This window comes from Periplaneta americana, chromosome 1 (assembly GCF_040183065.1).
Source record: "Periplaneta americana isolate PAMFEO1 chromosome 1, P.americana_PAMFEO1_priV1, whole genome shotgun sequence".
NCBI classification, from domain to species: Eukaryota; Metazoa; Arthropoda; class Insecta; order Blattodea; family Blattidae; genus Periplaneta; species Periplaneta americana.
Genome location: NC_091117.1, coordinates 154,219,023 through 154,240,827, shown reverse-complemented (window position 1 = coordinate 154,240,827; position 21,805 = coordinate 154,219,023). Strand labels below are relative to the sequence as shown.

The 21,805-nt window shown below is 35.7% G+C and overlaps 1 protein-coding gene across 2 annotated transcripts in view; it reads right to left on the bottom strand.

Moving 5' to 3' along the window:
* Positions 1-21,805, bottom strand: part of pwn (pawn) — a 169,496-nt gene that overhangs the window by 47,193 nt on the left and 100,498 nt on the right. The window lies entirely within an intron of this gene.

Here is a 21,805-nt window from a genome sequence, read left to right as displayed (position 1 = left end):
GTTTATAGGATACCTATACCGTAGGTCCAACAGAGCTATACCATCATATCGTACTAAATAACTTCTGTAGTTCGAAAAGGTTGTTAAAAAGAACTGACGATAATGAATTCTGATCGGAGAAATTTGAATTCGGATTCTATCAGAAACAGTATTATTTATGTGAGCATAGGTGCCGACTACGTTGGTGCTCTGGAGCTCAAGCACCCGACGGATATATTTAATTGGGGGGGGGGGAGGGTTCAGCATCCATTGGATTTTTGTGGTGAAATTAATTTCTGTTTCGATTTTCACTTTCGTGCCGCGATGGAGTGAAAAATAATTTTCATGGATCATGTTGCGTGTACTATCAAAGAATATAATCGACCTAATTTACACTATGCAGTTTTAAGGATTTGCGATAGCTATTGTTTGTATATATTTATTTACACTGCAAATGGGTACGCACCCGGTGGCAGTGGTGCAAACAATATAAACAATACACAATACAATTATATACACAATACAATAAGAATACACAATACAATTATACACAATAATTACAATATAATCCATAAAATAGCGTAATTAATAAGTGAACCTAATTTTACATTACAACCTACATATGTATAGGCCCTACATAAGTTTCACATTGATACGGATAATAATCTTTCACTTTACTCTCATCTCACTCACTGCACTGGCACTATGACACATTTCACTGACACTTTAGAACACATTTCACTGACACTATACAACACATTTCACTGACACTATAGAGCGTATTTCATTGACGCTATAAATTATCACTGATCGAAACTATTCACTACACTGTAAAACCATAACTTCACTGACTCACCACGCTTCACGGATACAAGAGTTCAAATAAGGCATACAATTACACCTTTATTCATAGTTATAAACAAAACTACATTTAAACTAAACTTACATTTCAAACCAAGGGAGTAACTCGTCAGGCTAAATAAATACATGTCACCTTAAAAAATAAATGTCACCTTAATTTTAATTTATACTTTATACACAACGTTTTAAGTTATTCTTGAATCTCCTTAAGGAAGGACAGCCCTCAAAGACCGCTGCAGGTAGAGGTGTTCTTCACGGCAATGAATGAATGAATGAGAGATAGGTGAAACATTTGAAATATACGCAAAAGCGCGTCCTTGCATAGGAGTTTGGGGCTGAGAAAAACTGAATATGTGAGCTCAAAGACTTTTGGCCACTTGTCTCATCCTAGATTCGCCGTTCCACTGAAGGAACTCTAGAGAATTTTGAAAAGGACAGTCGAAAATGGGCGTAACCTAATAGCTGCCACATCAGGAGAAATAATCATGACAGAACAGCATCAGGACAGGAACGCCGGAAGATGTTAAAAGCTTACACATTGAGAGGGCCTGCCGCAGACCTTGCAAGAGAAAGGTTCACTGTACGAGTGACACTCGTGCAAACTCGCCTCAACTCATTCTTTGTTATTTAACGACGCTGTATCAACTACTGGGTTATTTGGCGTCGATGGAATTGGTGATAGGGAGGAGTATTTGGCGAGACGAGGCCGAGGATTCACCATAGATTACCTTACGGTTGAGGAAAAGCTCGGAAAAACCCAACCAGTTAATCAGCTCAGGTAGGAATCGAACTCACGTCCGAGTGTAACTCCATATCAGATGATATTAAAGACACTGTAGGGTGCCATTTGAAAATGTTCTCGATAACATCAAGACTCGCACAACATGCAAAAATATTTTGTTTTCATAAAAATATTTCTTTCTAAATGCTGTGCAAGGTATGATGTGTTTGAGATTTTTGTCTCAAATTCCCTCATTCAATTTTATTTTTTTAAATTACAATTCGAGGGCTTAATGCAAGACTAACGGAACTACAATCGATGCTTTATTAACAACAAAATTCTTAATAGGCAATAGGTACGCTTATTTCAAATGAACTATACCGTCATGTTTTGTAGTTACAAATTGGATACTTAACAGTAGAAAGGTGTAAAGTTTTGAATTTATGAACAGCATTTTATTAATAAATAAATTTCGCTCTTGAACTACTTTAAGAATAAAATTTTTGCAGTTAAATTGATAGCACTTACGACAACTTCTCACCAAACTTTATCAATAGTTGGATGATACTACTAAAATTAACACACTGAGAGAGAACCTTCACAATTTATGAAAGGTGTTAAGTCCCAAAAACATTTTCTAGGTACTATTTATTATTCACAGAACTGTTAATTTCTGCAAATACTTCCATTAAAGTGGTTTTGCAGACTGGAAGCAAATCACCCTCACCACTTGGAACTGAATATCGCCGAATTTCATCATGATTATCACACATTCTAGCCTATGTTTACGTCGTTGTACTGGTGTGGCAGTAAAGAGACCCAACAGAAATGTTGATAGTGTTGAATAATTTTGGTTATAACTAGAGCCCAGATTCTTATGTAATCACATATTGGATTTCTTACTTGTATACAACTGAAAGTGACAAATGTCGGCGATTTGTGGTTCTGATATGGTTATAGTTGAGTTTCATTTTACATATTTTTACATATTCTCAGTAATATTACATATTTTACATATTATGTAAAGAATGTAACATTTTTATACATATCTAGGCAATTATTGAGTTTTAAATTTTTTTTATTAAATTCGCTTTATTTTTCATAATAAATTATTTAATTTTTTTCATATATATTTAGACATATATCTTAATCTCCCTGTCCCATTACCCCGACTGAAGGGCCGCCTTTTGTTCTCACTATAGTACACGATGCTGGTAAAGAGGGAGGGTCCGGTACTGACGTTGTTATGTTTTGTTCACAACTATAGAAAATACTTCAATTTCTAAAACTGGCTTAAGAGAATAGTTCTTTTATAAGTATAAAAACAAACATAAAACTAGGGATTCCAACTCTTTGTCTGTAAAATATAGTAGTTCGGAGTGCCTCAATTCTATACATTTGCCCTAATGCTTTCTCAGAATCTGGGATGGTCACGTGAGCCGGTCATTTAACTATGTTACAAATTGAAAGTAGGCTATTAGCGAAGGGTTTGGGTTGGGTATCAGGTAAATAAAAATACCATTATGTGTGTCACAGAAAAATATTTTTCTAGGAAATTTTAAGGCACAAGAAAAAGCATAATTATGGCAGAGACAAGTTGTATCTGCAAGCTATACAATGGGGTGGAAATGGCAAATCGACTTTCCAGGCTGCATCCTCCCACTTCAACTTGACCAGTTAAATCAGACCTGCACAAGGTTTGCGCTCTCCGAGCCGGCTCACAGCTCATGAGCGGAATGCAGGTATTAGCTGCACTATGTATAAAGGTGGACTGGAAGAAGGGGTGATCTCGTACAAAATGTGTTCAAAAGGAAGTACTATTACGAGTGTTTATGAAATGAATTTCCGTTCAATGTTTGCAAAACTATCTTGTACCGGTTAATAAAGAAATATTTATTTTACAGAAATAATAGAAATTCTATAGTTACTTAAATGTACAATATCATTTTGTTATATTTTTATTTATCACTACATTAAAACGAGGTTTTATGCTGTTGGCAGCTGAAAGGAACAGTAGCCTACTGATCGTAATGAAACATCAGTTACAGATGTTCGATGCCTGCCTTTATTAAGTTGATTATAGAAAGCTGTTGCTCACAAATATAAATGTTGAGCCAAACATAACAATCATTTTCACAGCCAGCCTGTGTAGTCGTGGTTATTATTGCTAATGTTTAGTCTTGTAAAATTCAACCAGGCTAGTAGTATTATTCAAACGATCTTTAGCCTTGAGGTCACATTGAAGATCAATAAGTTCGAGCTGTAAATCGTTAAATGTTAAATGTTATGTTCCGTCTTTTAGATTCCTCCATACTGTACTGTAGCAGTAGGTAAGCAACGTGAAACAGTTACTGAGAATAGGCCTACACACTGCACTCCATTAGATAGCTGAGTGGTCGTTTCCCTCTCCTCTACCTATAGCAAGTCTATGTCATTCTGACGTATCTTCCTCTCCGTTTCAGCGAGCGGTAAACACGACTCTCCCGCTCCGAAGGAGCGCGCGCGCTCGTTGAGCGCTGTTTGTGCAGGTATGAGTTAAATTGTGACGACATTTTTGTGAATTTAATGCATTAATAAATAGTGATTTCAAATTACATATTTTATTAATATCACATATTTAATTACATATTTCCCCGATATTTACTACATTTTTATATACATATTTCGCACTTTCATATTACATAAAAATCCGGGGCCTAGTCATAACAACGCTGTTTTCTACTCGTATATCAGTTCACTGCATTTTATTCTGTATTTTCATACCATTCACAATAAAGAACAACGTGTTAATTGAATAATCTTACTCCCATTTTCTGGATTTTTAACACGAGGAATTGAAAAGTTTAAAACAAGCCTACTGTGTCATTTAGAGGTAATACATTATGTTTCTGTGTAAGTCATAGCATAACCATACATTACCCACGTATTATGTTGTATATAATACCCCTGATCACATATAAAACAGATTGCCCGTCTCCTTGTTAAAATCGGTAACATGTGGAAGAGAACAACCACCAGGATCGCCACCGTCGAACGAGAACAACCGCTAGATGGAAGTACAGTATGAGAGTTATAACGTGACTTCTTATGCAATAGCTAGAAAACAGCATAGTGAAATTAGTAAAAGTTGTTGCAGTCAAAGTTTATAAGGCTGAGCAATCTGTTATATATGTGATCAGGGATAATACTTACCTACGCTGATCTTTCTGTTTGTGGCAAACACCACTGTATATAATAAATAATGCTTTTTGCCATAACTTCACTATTAACATGACAAAATATAACGGAGGGAAATCAAAACGAATGGCAATTTGCACCTTTCTTATGAGAAAGCCTTGGTAACTTTGCACCACTGCCATCTTTTAGTGGTCTTAATAACACTTTACAATTTTCTGTGGGCCTAACCCTGTTGATATGTAATACCCCTTGTCAACTTGCAGCATTCTAATAAAATATCACATTTTTTTTTTATTTTGGCATTTAGCACCTTTCTACTGTTAAGTATCCAATTGTATTATATACAAGACTTTTCGGAACTGAGTTACGATTTTTTGTGACCAAATAAAAGAACGAATTATTATCGATTGGTGTATAAACCTAAAAAATATCAAATTTTGTAGTTACGTTAGTTTCACACTAAACTCTCGAATTATCTTTGTTTTCGAAACACATTCTATATATGAGTATATAAGAACTGTGGATTCGTTTCCCGGCAAATTATGTGAGATTTGTAGTAAAAAAATCTACTGAATGTCATTTCTCAGAAGGCCATCGATTCTCTTCCCGGCAAATCTGCGTCTTGTTATAGTAGACCCTATAACAAAAACAGGCGAACCAGAGCTCTGTTCTTGTATTTCTTGCAGTTCTTCAAGTCACGACTAGGCGAGGCAATTACTTGATGGTCTCAGGTCGCGTAGACTTCGAGTCGAGGGTCAAAGTCAGCGGACAAAGTTGCTTCATCCCTGCAGGAGCAGGAAATGGCGTAAGATGTGTTCTTCCCAACTTGTACGAGTAACATGAAGAAGAGTGTCGCAACAGAGAGCATAAGTACAAATTCTCATGCAAGAAGGGGTTTAGAATACACGGATATCAAAAACGGGTTTTTGATCCATATTTTCGTAATCAATACAGTTCTCATTTTCCCTGTGTTACAGAATAAGTTATGTTTTCAATGTCTATTGCTGCCAAAAATATACATTTCTCTCATCATCTGAAAGCGGTGACTTTTAACACGCCGGTCTCTACTTTTACCTATAGCTGATACTTCTCTCTTGGACAAATTATTATTCTCATTTGTGTCATCTTAATTTTCCAGTTTCTTAACTCACCTGAAACTGACAATTTATCGGAGAGTTAACATTACCGCATCAGTCCGCCGAGTTAGCTCTGTGGTAGCACGTCTGCCTCCAGACTAGCCGTCCCGGGTTGTGGAGTTATTGTCGTGTACTAGGGTGAGTGTATGTGTATGTGTAAGTGTTCGTGTAAGTGTAGTGTAACGAATTGGTGGGGATGATGATGAAGATGAGGAAGAGAGAAAGGGAAACCCGGTGCCGGCACGAAGCTTAAGGCTGGTTCACAATAAACCGGAAACGAGAATCGGAACGAAAACGAAAACGGTAAAATTGTTAAAATGTGTACATTTAAATGTGAGCATTCACAATTAACGAAAAGCTTGCCGGAGCCCGGGATCGGGAACGGAGAGTTGGCCAAGTTTCAACTTTGGCGTTCACGTTTCCGATCACAGCCCACTAGATTCATTCTATTGCCATCTAAAAGCTATTTTGTCGTCGTATATTTTGTAGCAAGAAGACCGTGACATAACCTATGCATTATTTTGTTCTGTGCTGTACATCATGGAGCAAGTTTTATTTGATGAGATTCTAATTTTGAGTGTTGAGGAAAATCCTCACGTTTACGATAAGCGGCGCGCCTCGTATAAAGATGAGAAAATGAAGGAGAATACGTGGCTTTCAATAGATCGTAAGTGAATCATATTTTATTACTGTATTGGTTGTATTACTCACTACATATTCATGTAAAATGTTGACATGTTCCACATCTTAAAGCTTCATTGCTCATGTAAGATCTATGGAATAAAATAAATGAATGAATGAATGAAATGATTCAATTCAATAACTACTGTTGTGTTCATTTTTGTTCTGTTACAAATGTTTCTTCTCTAATTATTTTACGTTATGGTAGACTTAAAATAGGTTGTGATAATAAAGATGCATGGACATATTTATAGTACCGTACCTAATGAAATGTTTCAGTTGAAATTTCGAAGTTGGTCAACCTGTGTTTATGTTGGCTGCCTTGTAGGCCCTACTCATGAGAGAACGCCATTAGTCAATTATACACAAATAACATCAGAATGCGTAATATCGACTTTACATGTCGTTATTGACATGCATATCGATATGCATAGTCGTCTACGTTCTCGGTTTATTGTGAATCAAAAATTTTCACATTCACGTCCTCTGCTTCTCGTTTTCATTCTGGTTCTCGTTTCCGGTTTATTGTGAACTAGCCTTTACTCCTGTCGACTAGCACCAAGGGGGAGGTTTTTCTGGAGTTTTTCCTCAATTCATTAAGAGCAAGGACCCTGGACTCATTTGCTGGCACTATCACCTTCATCTTATTCAGATGTTAGATAACCATAGCAGTTGATGAAACATCGTAAAATAACCAATTAAAAACACATATGAAAATATGAAGAAGACGAAGAGGACTGCCAACGGCTATTTGGCTACATTAAGTCACAATTCGTTAGTTATTTCTTTGCATATATATATATATATATATATATATAAGTTAATTGCAACCATTTATAAATTATATCACGAAACCGCTACTGCATCTGAGGCATGTTATAACACGTCTTAAACTGATTTTGATAAGAATGGTTTGTGAATGGCTCATACTAGTTTATTTTTAATTACACTATTTTAGTTTAACTGACAACATTATAGATGAAATAATGTGTAATGGTATCCTCCGATTGCAGGAAATGTTCACAGCTCTGAGTCGCATTTGCACATTTTCTTCAAAAACGGTTATTTCAGCTCAGATCTCACGCTTCGCCATCTCTATTTTCTTACAAAAACAAGGTCAGCGTTTCCTTCCTGTAACGGGAAGAGTGGACTGCCAACAGATACTTCGTACATTCTTCATGCATGCTCGAAGACAGAGATCTGCCCACATGTGACGAAGACCATTATGCATAAATACTAGAAGAGTTTCTTCTGTATCTTTAACTACTATGAAACAAAAAAGAATTAAGTAGCTAAATTGCTTTGGAAATATGTTCCGACGGATTTGAAAACATGAAGTATGACAAGCATAATAATTTGGGCGTGAAGGTATTTTATTTAAGTAAAATGCATTTGAATGTTACGCCTTAAATTCAAATAACTACTCGAATGTTAAATGTTATATTTTATTTAACGACGCTCGCAACTGCCGAAGTTGTATCAGCGTCGCTGGTGTGCCGCAATTATGCCCCGCAGGAGTTCTTTTACATGCCAGTAAATCTACTGACATGAGCCTGTCGCATTTAAGCCGGGATCGAACCCTCAACTTTGGGCATAGAAGGCCAGCGCTATACCAAATGCACCAACCAGGCCGATTAACTACTCGATAATATGTTTCATATTTATAGTTTCAAGCAATTTCATATAGGGTGAAATCCATTTAAAGCAATAACAAAGATAATTACAATTTATGTTAACTATAACTAGATTAGTTGAATATATACAAAGATACAAAGAATCAAACTTCAGTGACAAAAAATTAAGGATTTGAAAAATTTATGGAGAAGCAATGCATTCCCTTGTACTATGTAGAGATGTCTGGAAATAAAATAGGCTAAATAAACTAACCGAATGTATAACTATAGCTAACATATGATAAAACATTTTGAAGAAATGTAAACTCAAGAGAAAGTGTCGTCTCTGTAGTCCTTTGAGGGGCCGCATTACACCACTCAGCAACCAAATATCAAACTGAATTAGTTTAAAAACAAGCAATATGAAATATATCGAAATTATTAATGAGAGAAATCCATCCCCATACATCAGAACTGAAATTAAGAAGAAGCTGGTGCACAAGATGTTTTTCAAATGTTTGATCTTCTCCAGAGAAGACTCATCCCACAACCCACAGAAAATTGAAGACTTCAGGGTAAATAGTGATAATTGAGATTGACAGTTTTCTGGTTGTTAACAGCTTATAAGCCACATTATCTTTGACTTGGTTAAATAATTATGTAGATATATCAACAAATGATTGGATTATGCTGCTTGAAAAATATTATAATCTTCTTGTGTTTGCAGTAAAAATTAAAATGTATGCAAATTTGGATATGTGGGTTATCATTATTTACCCCTGAAGTCTTCAATTATCAACCAGCTGGGAGCAGCCAATTTCAAATCTCGACTGGCTTAAAAACATATACTCGTAATTATTAGGTTTACATAGCTACTTTATATTAATGTTGTTTAAATCAACTCATTGAAGAATTGATAACATTTTAGACAAATTCCAGTAAGTAACGCTTTACTAGATTACATAGATAACAGGGAAGCCTTTAAAATCAACACTATAACATAATAAATTATACCAACAAAACTGGAAAGACCACGTAAGTAGAATGAGTGCAGAAAGTAGCCCTAAACAAGCTTTCTCATACTTGCCAGTAGGACGAAGAGATTTGGGGCGACCAAGAATGAATGACCAAGAGTACCTTCAAGAGCAATAGCGGAACAGGACCTAGGGGACCTAATCCTATGAAGACGTACCATCTGACAAGAGATATACCTGAACTTGTTATCGGAATTATTAATCATATTCACCGGTCTTAAGAAAATACATTTTTGTAAAATTGAAACTGGCATATTGCTACACTTGAGAAATAACCGAATGTGTGAATGGAGCCAACAAGAACAAGAGACTTTTAGACTAGAATAATATTCAAACTCGTTCTAAATTGTATCGCAAATACGAAGCATCTCTTAAACAGAAACAAATAAAAACCATGGCACTTCAATCTCATGGTGAATAGACTATGAAAAGAATATTTCAATGGTGAGATGTTTTATAGTTTCTGTGATATTCTACAATTCCTTACAGCTTCCGTGCTCAGGATCATTAATGTCCAAGACCAAAAAAGGATCATATACTTCGTTGTATTCGTAATGATTAACACAAAATAAATAATTAATTGATATGAAATAAAAATTACACTAACCAAATAAGTGCCAATTTCCACAAGTGGATTAAACCAATTTAACAACGAGTGTCATGCAAAATCTTAATAAATCGTTGACTTATAGAAGTAAAGATTGTAACTTAATATCAACTAAAATACACAGCAGTGTTCAAGAAAGTGGGTAATGTATTTTATTAACCTACTTTAATTCGAGTTTCAAGCTATCATTAGGATTTCCTCAAATCCCCTGTATTTATTTTATTATTTTTAGCCACTCGTTGCTGTTACAACTCGCCAAAGAAGCGATGCTATCTACAGTATGTACATATAATACCACAAGTCTGATAATTTTCTATCATTTCAATGAACTTAACGAAGGTCTCGAAATAATTATCTGACAACAAAAAACATTATGAGTTTTAAGCGAAATGAAATTATCACAGAAAATTATCACTACGGCTAGATAATTCCCACACAAAATATATCTTGTTGCATGAGTGCATTTAATTATTTTTCGGTGAAAGCACAAGATATACATACATACATACATACATACATACATACATACATACATACATACATACATACATACATACATACACACATACACACATACACATACATACATACATACATACATACATACATACATACATACACCTTCTTGAATATGAAATTCAATAAAATATATTTGAAACAATAGGTAGACGTTTGAGATGGGCAGGGCATGTAGCACGTATGGGCGAATCTAGAAATGCATATAGAGTGCTAGTTGGAAGGCCGGAGGGATGAAGACCTTTGGGGAGGCCGAGACGTACAGACCGATTATTATTTATTCCTGACGGCTCAGCGACGCGAAAGAGGGGAAGTAATAGGAGAAGTGGAGAGAGTTTAGGAGTAGAGATAAGGGCGAGCGGTCAGTAAAGAAATGCAGTACAGCTTAATTGTACTGGAAACATACCGCTCTACCACACGCATGACATCCGATTGCTCCGAAAGCAAGCGAGTGAATAACCCAAACACCCCTTGGCGTAACTATGATGGCAGAGACTGATTAATCTTGGACAGGATAAGGATCGATGGTGGGTTTATGTGAGGGCGGCAATGAAACTCCGGGTTCCTTAAAAGCCATTTGTAAGTAAGGTAGGTCTCTATTATTCACGTGTGTTTGAAAAGTATACATTATACATTCTACTGCGGACTCATTTTAATACTAATTAATTGTACAATAAATTGTGATAATTAATTAAATTTCCATGTTGACCTTGTGTGCTTTGTATAAACATTTAATTGCAAGCATTTTCTCTTAAACTTTTCACCATGTTGGAATAAAACAATTGAACTCGTTGAAAAAAAATATCGCTTATTAGTTTTGGCAGCATAAAACTATCAATGTAATCCATTATCATTGGTCAATTGAGCATTAATAAGCTTAGCGATTGGCTGAAAAACAGCGTGGAATTATATTTTTAATTTCGTTGTACTGTAGTAATAATGGATAACTTTTTTTTTTTAGCAAAAAATGCATCCTATAACAAAAATCTTAACCAATGACGTTATAACCTAATTACTTCCTGTCTCCTCAAAAGCTTATCGATTAAGAGAGGCTGACAGAAAAGAAAAAACTCGCAAAAAATGCAAGGTCAAGGTAACGATACAACCCCCTAAAGAGGTTAATCGGTGTAGAAAGAAAATTACGGCTGTTCGGGTTGCACAAAAAACGTGTCCAGCGGCTGACTTTGCAGGTTTCAAGGAAGAAGGGAGTGTCAAAATGCCCACGACATCCTGGAGAAGAACTCGAGTGACACTGCTGCTAATTCTCCATAATGACACAACGAATTAACGAACAGAACGGGACATTCAAAGAAACAGGAGGCAGTGACCATCGTCTGGATGTGTTGTAATTGTGGCTTTCTTTCATGGTCAGACGGTTCCCTGGCCCCCTTGACTTTCACCGACCGTGACCCTAACGCATCCACTGTTGCCACACCTCCTCGTCTCGCGCATTCCGGTCGGCGATGCTTTCTCGACTTCCCGATGCAGGAAGTCCGCAAGAACGTGCCTGGCTGTCAACGATTTGCGGAACTCAATCCCGAGGATCCAGCAACGCTCTAAACCACGTTGCTTTATTATTATTATTATTATTATTATTATTATTATTATTATTATTATTATTATTATTATTATTATTATCGCGCATTTGATCTTTTCCCCACTTATCTTCTACCCTTATCTGTCGAAATTCTACAAACTATAAAAAGCACCTACGTATAAAATAACATGGATTTTCATTTAAAACACCTGAGGAATTTCTCTCCCTTTAATTTTACTGCTCTGCCTATACTACAGAAAAGCGTCAACAGTATGTAAAGAGTGGAAATTTCTAGCCTTCTATAAAATTAGCTATTGTATAAAATTTCTAAGAAAATGCAAGGATGGGAGCATTTCTCGCTGGAGTTCATGAGCAGAAGTGGGGATGCTTTTGGCAGAAGGAAGAAATCCTCTCCATTCCCTTTACAAATTTTATAATAATAATAATACCGGTAATAATAATAATAATAATAATAATAATAATAATCATACAATAGTGAGTCCGAAAGGGGCCAAACGGTCTTAGTCTTCGAATTATGTTATTGGTTTATTATATTCATACTTAGAATAAAGAGGACTGAAAGGGCCAGAGAGGCCAATATTCGAAGTACTGTAGCCTATAGTATATTACTTTCAAATGGCTTTTAAGGAACCCGCAGGTTCATTGCCGCCCTCACAAAAGCCCGCCATCGGTTCCTATCCTGTGCAAGATTAATCCAGTCTCTATCATCATATCCCACCTCACTCAGATCCATTTTAATATTATCCTCTCATCTACGTCTCGGCCTCCCTAAAGGTCTTTTTTCCCTCCGGTCTCCCAACTAACACTCTATATGTATTTCTGCATTCGCCTATAGGTGCTACATGCCCTACACATCTCAAACGTCTGGATTTAATATTCCTAATTATGTCAGGTGAAGAATACAATGCGTGCAGTTCTGCGTTGTGTGTAATAACTTTCTCCATTCTCCTATAACTTCATACCTCTTAGCCCCAAATATTTTCCTAAGCACTTTATTCTCAAACACCCTTAATCTCTGTTCCTCTCTCAAAGTGAGCGTCCAAGTTTCACAACCATACAGAACAACCGGTAATGTAACTGTTTTATAAATTCTAACTTCCAGACTTTTTGACAGCAGACTAGATGACAAAAGCTTCTCAAGCGAATAATAACTGGCATTTCCCATATTTATTCTGCGTGTAATTTCCTTCCGAGTGTCATTTATATTTGTTACTGTTGCTCCAAAATATTTCAATTTTTCCACCTCTTCGAAGGATAAATCTCTAATATTTATGTTTCCATTTCGTACAATATTCTGGTCACGAGACATAATCATATACTTTGTCTTTTCGGTATTTACTTCCAAACCTAACGCTTTATTTGCTTCAAGTAAAATTGCTATGTTTTCCCTAATCGTTTGTGGATTTTCTCCTAACATATTCACGTCATCCGCATAGGTAAGAAGCTGATGTAACCCGTTCGTTATTATTATTATTATTATTATTACTATTATTATTATTATTATTATTATTATTATTTGAGATGGGCCGGGCATGTAGCACGTATGGGCGAATCCATAAATACATATAGAGTGTTTGTTGGGAGACCGGAGGGAAAGGGACCTTTGGGGAGGGCGAGACGTAGATGGGAGGATAATATTAAAATAGATTTGAGGGAGGTGGGATATGAGATAGAGACTGGATTAATGTTGCACAGGATAGGGATCAATGGCGGGCTTATGTGAGGGCGGCAATGAACCTGCAACTTCTTTAAAAGCATTTGTTAGTATTATTATTATTATTATTATTATTATTATTATTATTATTATTATTATTATTATATTGTTTGTTTCTCTTGACTTTACACAAATTCTGACTTCATGGATCTCAGTAGTTCAAGATAAAAGTTTGTGAAATGTATTTACATCTGCTTACGGACTGTGGTCCTTGAGTTTTGTTGGAGACTCTTGAAAGATGTTGCATGTTCTCATTAGGACAGCTTTCCTCATTAGCATGAATGTGTTGTTAAATGCCCAAACATTTAAGATCCTCATGAAGTGTTTTATTATTATTATTATTATTATTATTATTATTATTATTATTATTATTATTATTATTATTATTATTACAAATGTCTCTATCATCTATGCAATACTGACGATTAAATTTTACTGCATCGTACCGTCAAGGAAACCAGAAGGCTCTGATTAACAATATCGCTACTGCGTTCACATGGCAGCCGCTGGAATAGGAACTGGGACACTCGGTATTCATGTATCACATGTGGTCGCCCAAGCTTGTAGGCCACCCAGAGAAATCTGCGCAATGTCAACAGTCACACAATGTATCGCCGCCGTTCGGTTCCACTGACTTACTGTCTCCATTTCGTAGCGCTGCAGGTTGTAATTACGAGAAGCGATTCTTTCCTTTCCTTTCCTTTAGAAACGATTTGTAAATTGTCCGGCCACTTGCATGTCAGTGGAAGCTTCTTTTATTATAAAATCGTAAGGAGACATATATCCACTGAAGGTTTTCCATTCTCCACTTTCATGCTGCAGCCGATTATGGTAACGTTCTGCACCGCATGTAGTTCGTACAAATCGAAATTGTGGTTCTTCATCCCATAATTAAGGGGGAAAGGTTGATGTTTCATTATAGTTTTGCAGAATATATTGAAAAAATTAAATAGTGAGACTCGTCTAATTTGGCAATATTTTGTATTTTGACACAGTTTGTAGTTACATATTCTGAAATTAAATATTCCTCTATTATGGAATGTGTTTAAACATTAAATCCCAATAAACCTCTGAAAGAAAATTCTACAAATCTAAATTACTTTACACATAACACACTAATAAATAACAAATGGCATTTTTCCAGATTTGGTACTTCATCAGGATAATTTGGCAATAGTACAGGGGTAATTAGGCAATAGGATTAAAAAGTAATTTTTTCAAAATAAAACAGTGGTAAAAGGTTTATAAGACTGGGACAAGAAGTCACTAAATATCATAAACACAAAACAAAGCAAGAAAAAAAATTGAATGGATTTTTCCGAACACTCTTATTAATTATATTGAAAGGTTGTCTTCTAATTTCTTTTGCCGATAGCCCAAACCCCAAGTTCTTGCATTTTGATTACATATATATCACCAGTTTTTGCTACTCCTCAATGGTTAGAGCTAGGGGTCTTCCTTTCTTGGGAATGACAAAGTCATCGGTCCTGAGGATGCATACAGAACCTCTTTAAGTTGTTAAAGGGTACATTGTACTTTTTAGAAGCCTTATAAGTCGACCATCCATCTTTCAAAACACTCCCAACCGCAGCCCGCAAATCATCTTTGGAATATTTTTTCAGAATAATGTCCTCGTTCCCTTGGCATATCTGCAACACACCACACACAGTGCTGCATTGAAGACTGTAAAAATCCCTCATACGTCCCTACTCTTAAATTTTACCATCGAGTACACATTCTTGTTCAAAGAGAGCAGCAATATATCCCTATAAAGGAAAATGGCTAATTCACACTACCCTGTAGAAGACATTTTTTGCTAAGAAGAACATAAAACGAGCTAAGGTCTGTTGAGTTATTAACAGAAAATATTAATGATATAAATGGTTTACCTTATAACATGGAATCTTAGCTTTTGATATATAAGGCACAAACAAACCTAGGTAATGAACAACACTTTTCTTCCGTCTTTGTATACACATGTCCACACAACCACCACGTCAACAGGAAGTATTCAACACTTCTTTCTATTAGCAACAATATCTGCCACTATAATGCGCGGATTCGAATGAAACGAAAACTAAAAGTACAGTCAGATGTTGCACTCTATGAAGGTGTCATTGAACTTCTTAAAACTCTGGAGGAAATTTGGCAATAGAAGAAATACAAGAATATTGCCAAATTTCCCATATTGCCAAATTTGCCGAGTTTCCCCCTACATTCGTTAACGAAGGAGCCTATGATATTAGTTTTGCAAAACCATCTGATATCTTTGATGGTGATTAATAGGAAAGACCAAAAAATATTTTTTATAACTTTCGAATAACAGATGCATTGTTCCTGAGCTCCCGATTTCATATACCGTTTCCTTTAATTTTCCTAAGCCAACTATGTCCTGAGTGAAATTTATACTCTGTAATCTTAACATTAGAAAAATTAATTTTGACGGTATTTTGTGATGCTATTTCATAATCTAACAAAAGCTTTGAAGTGATGATGCCTTCTACGTATTTGGAGACGCAATTTCTTCAGGAAAAACCACGTGTTGTTATATGTTTGGGTATTAGCATTTTCCGTCATCGCCTGGATGCCACATCAGATATGAGAGTTCAACTTTCTTCCATCTTCCTCAACCTGAAAGAAATTTGTGAGACGAGGAAACAACACCATTCTTCACATTAGCAATCTGAAGGTATTTTTTAAAATTATGCATGCACTTACTTAAAAAAATACACGCAGTTTATAAATACTACCGCACCTTTGTAAACTATGGCTATGCATGGTAATTAATGTAGTTGTAGACATATTTTCGATGTTAGAATATAAATAGGCCTATGGAGGCATGTTAAATTTATATCTACATTAGTCTAACGATTAAATTAAGTTAATTTAATAATTAATTTAATTTGAGAATCTGTGAATATTTTTTCAAGTCGAAAGGGAACCGCGATCAAAAAAGTTTAGGAACCACTAGCTTAGAGAATCATCGTGCTAACCACAGTACTGAATGGATTATCGTTCGCCTCTGCAGAGATACGTGAACGTAAAGTTTGCAGCTGACTGGTAGGCCTTGGTTCTTTATGAACAGTTACAAATAATATTACGCGTTTTATGATTATTATTATTACTATTATTATTATTATTATTATTATTATTATTATTACTATTATTATTATTCCTTCACTATGGCTTTCTCTTACAAGAACTTGGTATACTTTCCTTCTCTTATGTCTGTCTTGTCTTGTCTTAAGCAGTGGCCTTGAATCATGCTGACCACACGATCAGTTGTGTGCACCTAATTTGGTTCATAATTTTGATAATACTGAAGACGAAATGGGTCGAAAGCAGTAGCGGCTGGTGGTCAAAATAATGAGTGTGCTACAATTTCTATATTGGCCTACTGTATACACTTATATGTATTTATCTTAATTTGAGACTCGCCTAGTGACGAAATATGAAATCCATATGACGTTCCTTCCTACTGCAGAACCTGTCAATTACCCTGGTGTTAAACCCTTCATCTTGGATATCATACTTTTTTCTATTGACAGTGTTACTTCACAGAATGGATCCTGTGAATTGTTGGAGGCTATGTATTGTAACAATTGAACAGCTCCATCTATATTCCGGAAGGCAGATGTTCCGTATAGAACTCAAAGTTGTGTCTTTAACACTCTTTCGTTCAGTACAGTATAGCTGTTGACAGCAACTTCAAGTTCTCGTTCAAGAAAATTAGGCTATCCAAAAATTTCCAGAAAATTTGCTGTTTATCAATTTTGTTGCATCTAGATTGCTTAAAGACTGGAAATGATGAGTAGTTTTCTGAATTATACGGTCACATACTTCCTTGGCTTCAGTTTTCTGGGATTCCATTCTCCGTCGCTTGCTGACTGATTCAGGAGGAACCTCAAAAACCAGGTAGACGGCAGCAGCAGTCGGACACTTGAATTACCAAATAGGCCTACATTGTAAATAGTTCCGAGTTCTTCCACAAACAAGCATTCTCTCGTTACGCTTTACTTTTGCAATCTCCAAGCTGTGTTGTGCTGAAGCTGACTACAGCACTTCCCCGCGTAAAAATAGCCAACCAGGGCAGTGATTTCAGCTTCGCACATACGCATTAATTGTCTACATTCTCATTTAGAGTTTTGAGTAGCACATTGTACCCCTGAGGCACCAAAGAGCTAAGAGCGAAGACTAAACACTCTATAACGCGTCATGAACATAACCACGGGAAATTGTCGAATGGCAGATCAGATACTATAGTTGTATTGCAAATACACTATTTGAGCAAAAATTATCATTGTGCTGTAGCACTGTAGCACATAAGGACGGGCCGCCCCTGGTCGAAAGGCTTAATTTTGCAAGTAGATAGCTACAGTATTATCTTTATTATTATTAATTTCATTCATTCCAATTTTCTGCCAGAGGAGGTACTTCACTGCAAACCCAGCATTATCTAATTTTCCCTATTTTCCACCTTCCTCTTTGTCTCCGTATACGATTCATATATCTTAATATTTATTATTATTATTATTATTATTATTATTATTATTATTATTATTATTACCTGTGGCTACTTCTACAAAGGAAATTACGTAGTTAAAAATATCACAATTAATGTGAATACATAAAGACTGCAACCGTAATGTTATTGAAATTGTTTGGCCAGGTCTGAAATACGGCTGCAGGGCTCAGGTTTTATGAGATTGTCGAATCTCGTGTTTCTTTTAGCCTCGTCTTGTTGTGGTTTCCAGACGCGCCTTCCTATGGTGTTCAGGTTATTCGTGCAGTTCAGTTGCGGTTATGTAACAATGTTTTGCAACATTAACAATCTACAGCATTATGTTTTGGACATCGGCTCTTCGGGGCATCTTTATACCTAAGATGAAGCATTTGCACAAAAAAAAAAATGTAATTCGTGAGTCCAAATAGCTGAACTGATTTAAGATTTCTTGTTTTCCCTATATTTTTATTTTCCTGTGTGTGAAGGATGTAGTAGAACAATTCTCTTATATTCTGATATTTTAAAGTGCCTTCAATGCTTTAGTCCAATGGTTCCGGATTCGTTGAAGCTTAGAAGTTATTTCATTTTGGAGGACCCCCACAATGTTTTGTATAATTTAAGCTGAAATAACGTTCCACTCACAAAACGTTTGAATATTGTAATGAATTAAACATCCTTAATAAATTTACATTGATAGGCCTATTAAATTTCAGTTTTATCTTTTGAATATGATGTGAACATGCATAAATACAAACTTTTTTGGGGGGTTTTTGATATGAAGAATTGAAGGGTTCAGAGCCATAGTGGGCCAAGCGCCATTTATTAAAAACGGAGAAAGGTTAAAAAGATTGATATATCATTTAGTTTTAATGTGTGTAGTTTATATTACTTCCTATATGTTTCCATTGAATTATGGTAATAACTTCATTTTAACCCTTGTTTTCTACGGTTTTAGTACATGGCACTTGGCCCACTATGGTTATGAACCCTTCAATTACACCAGATTTTTAGACTTATCATGAAGTCATTAGTGGAATGTTTCATGTCTTTGCTATGAAAAACTAAATCAGTTTTTTAGACTTACCGTAAGGTTATTAGTGGGATGGTTGATGTTGCTTTGCGAAATCAAGCTCAATAATTGTAGATAGTACTATAAGCTGCAAGTCTACCTCAACATTAAGTTTACTTCTATATTGGTTCTTCAAAAAGACCAGAGAAGAAAATGTACTCCACACAAGTATGTTGATGCAATTGGCATTGTGTTGTATTGCAATTCGGGAAACATTGGGATATATGAGTGGAGCATGCAACCAAGATTCTAACAGGGATGTTGGGAGATATACGGTTTTCAAGCTCGAATCAGAAGATAATTGAGGCGTGTAGTTGCAAAATAAAATACATCACTTTTTTTTTCGAAAATGAGTTAATGTTATATTTCATATCTTCATATGATTCTACAACTGCTATAGCACTGTTATGCTCCAAAGCCAGATATATCACATGGATTTGTATGATGAAACATGGTATTGGTTGCAAATTCTTGGTTCCTTGCAAACGTTTTTCCTTCATATTAAAAAATTATGTTTAGTGATGTATCTGATTTTGCAACTAAACGCCTCAATTCTAATAATTCTAGCAGTTCCTATTCTATTTGACGAACAAACTATCATCTGTCATCAAGAAGAGACTTTTCTTACAATTGTTTTTTTTTTCATTATAAAAGGATAGTCTTATCATAATTTTAATGTCAATGACTGAAGATATTTCCTATACTTCCAGAGATATCGGACGAGAGGTCATCATCATGTGTTCCTATAAAGTCACTGCGAGTGACAAATAAATCGAATTTTCGATTGATAACATTAATTGATAAATGAGCCAGGCACAAATTTAATTTCTTAATATTCGCTTCAGTTATCCTGAACGGTGAACACAATTACAGTTTGATCCAGAAAATTATAATTAAATCAACTGAAAATATCGGATAGGTACGCAAGACTTGTAAACCTAGAAAAGTTCCTGAGGCGAACTCATTTCTGTTAGACTGTGTTATAAAAGTATGTGATAAAAAAATATTCCAGCAAGCTGATAAAAATCAGAGAGCGTTATCATATTAAGTTTAATTGAAATATTTAAAACTTTAGAATTTTCTGTAATTAAAAACTTCAAAAGTGTTACAATTTTAAAACAGGTAATGTACCTTTATGACAGACCTGTTTCAACACCGGTGTGGTGTCAACTTCAGTGTCCTTCCACGTGCTTTGACAGAGACATCAGAAGTAGAATCTTCGTCCGGGACCGTGGTAGATTATTTAGAGTCGATGGAATTGATGATAACGAGATGGATCCCATGAAATGAGGATGATTATTCGCCTTGCAATTGGGGAAAATCTCAGAAAAACCTAACCAGCCTAAGCGGGAGTCGAACCTACGTTTGTCCATAGCTCCCGATCAACAGGCAAACACGCCTACACCTGAACTACAGCAATGGCTGAATTGTTTAGTTTATTCACAAAAACTATTCTCATGAAATTGTCATTGTAAATATATGTCCGATTTTGTTGACCTGTGGTACGATTTAGGGAACACATTGCCTGAATCGCACCACTCATTTTAAAAATAATGTTAATGCTAAAATAATATGAAACAAAAAATTGAAAAAGGGACAATATTGTAGTGTTTTACAATATAGCAATTAGAGATGAACAAAACTAACTGCCGCTCCCGCTCTCTGTGTTCGCTGCGTTTGTCTTTCGAGTCTCGTGCGCTTCGAGTCTCGCTCATCATTCTTGAAATAGCATTTGGTTGGCGTGGAAAGATTTCGTAACTTTGAATAACATGCATCATTGGAATAAATAACATTATAAATGTTTAAATGAGACAAAAAGACAAAACAGAACAGTATCTTAGTCATCAAAATGTTCTGGTTCTATTATGTGATATTACCTATGGTTATATAAATAGGAGAAAAAAACAATTCTCAAATAGATTTGCATTTCTAAAATATATAAAACATAACGTTAATATATTTTTACTTGAGATTGCACACTTGATCTCAAGCATATGGAAAGAAAATTCCTAGCCTTTTAATAAGGGCCTAGTAATTAAATAAAGGTTGGGAAACGGATTATTATACATTGAAAGGTAGAGATGATGTTTCAAATAGGCTGCTTGATTGTCTATACACATAACAGTTGCCAAAGTAGAGAGAAGTTCAGTCAAGTATGAACAACTGTAGCGATTCAAGGCTGCTTGCCATTCGGGACTTCGGGAGTGATTAATCTCGGCGTCTCGAAACACTCACAAGCAGTCTTTACGTCAACAACGCGGCGTATAGAACATTGTCGTGCGGATTTTCGGTTTTGCGGGCGCTGTTAGTCTTGCTTTCTCGATCGTTGTTCATCTCTAGACAGAACATATTAGCCTACTGTTCTGTGTGGAAGACGGCGTGAAATCCAATTGATTAAATTTGTTCCCATTTGCAGGAGTGGTGGCAGGTGGTTTACGCCGAAGAATGTCCGTGACCGAATTTTATATTATTTCATAATTCAGACAGACAACTGGAATAATCTGTGGCGTTACAAATGCATACAATACACGTCCTCATCACCGCCATCACTCATCAGTTCATCATCATTCAACTTTCAAGGATTGATCCTGAGCTAATATCAGACATACAGACGTAGCGAAACGCACTGCTCAAT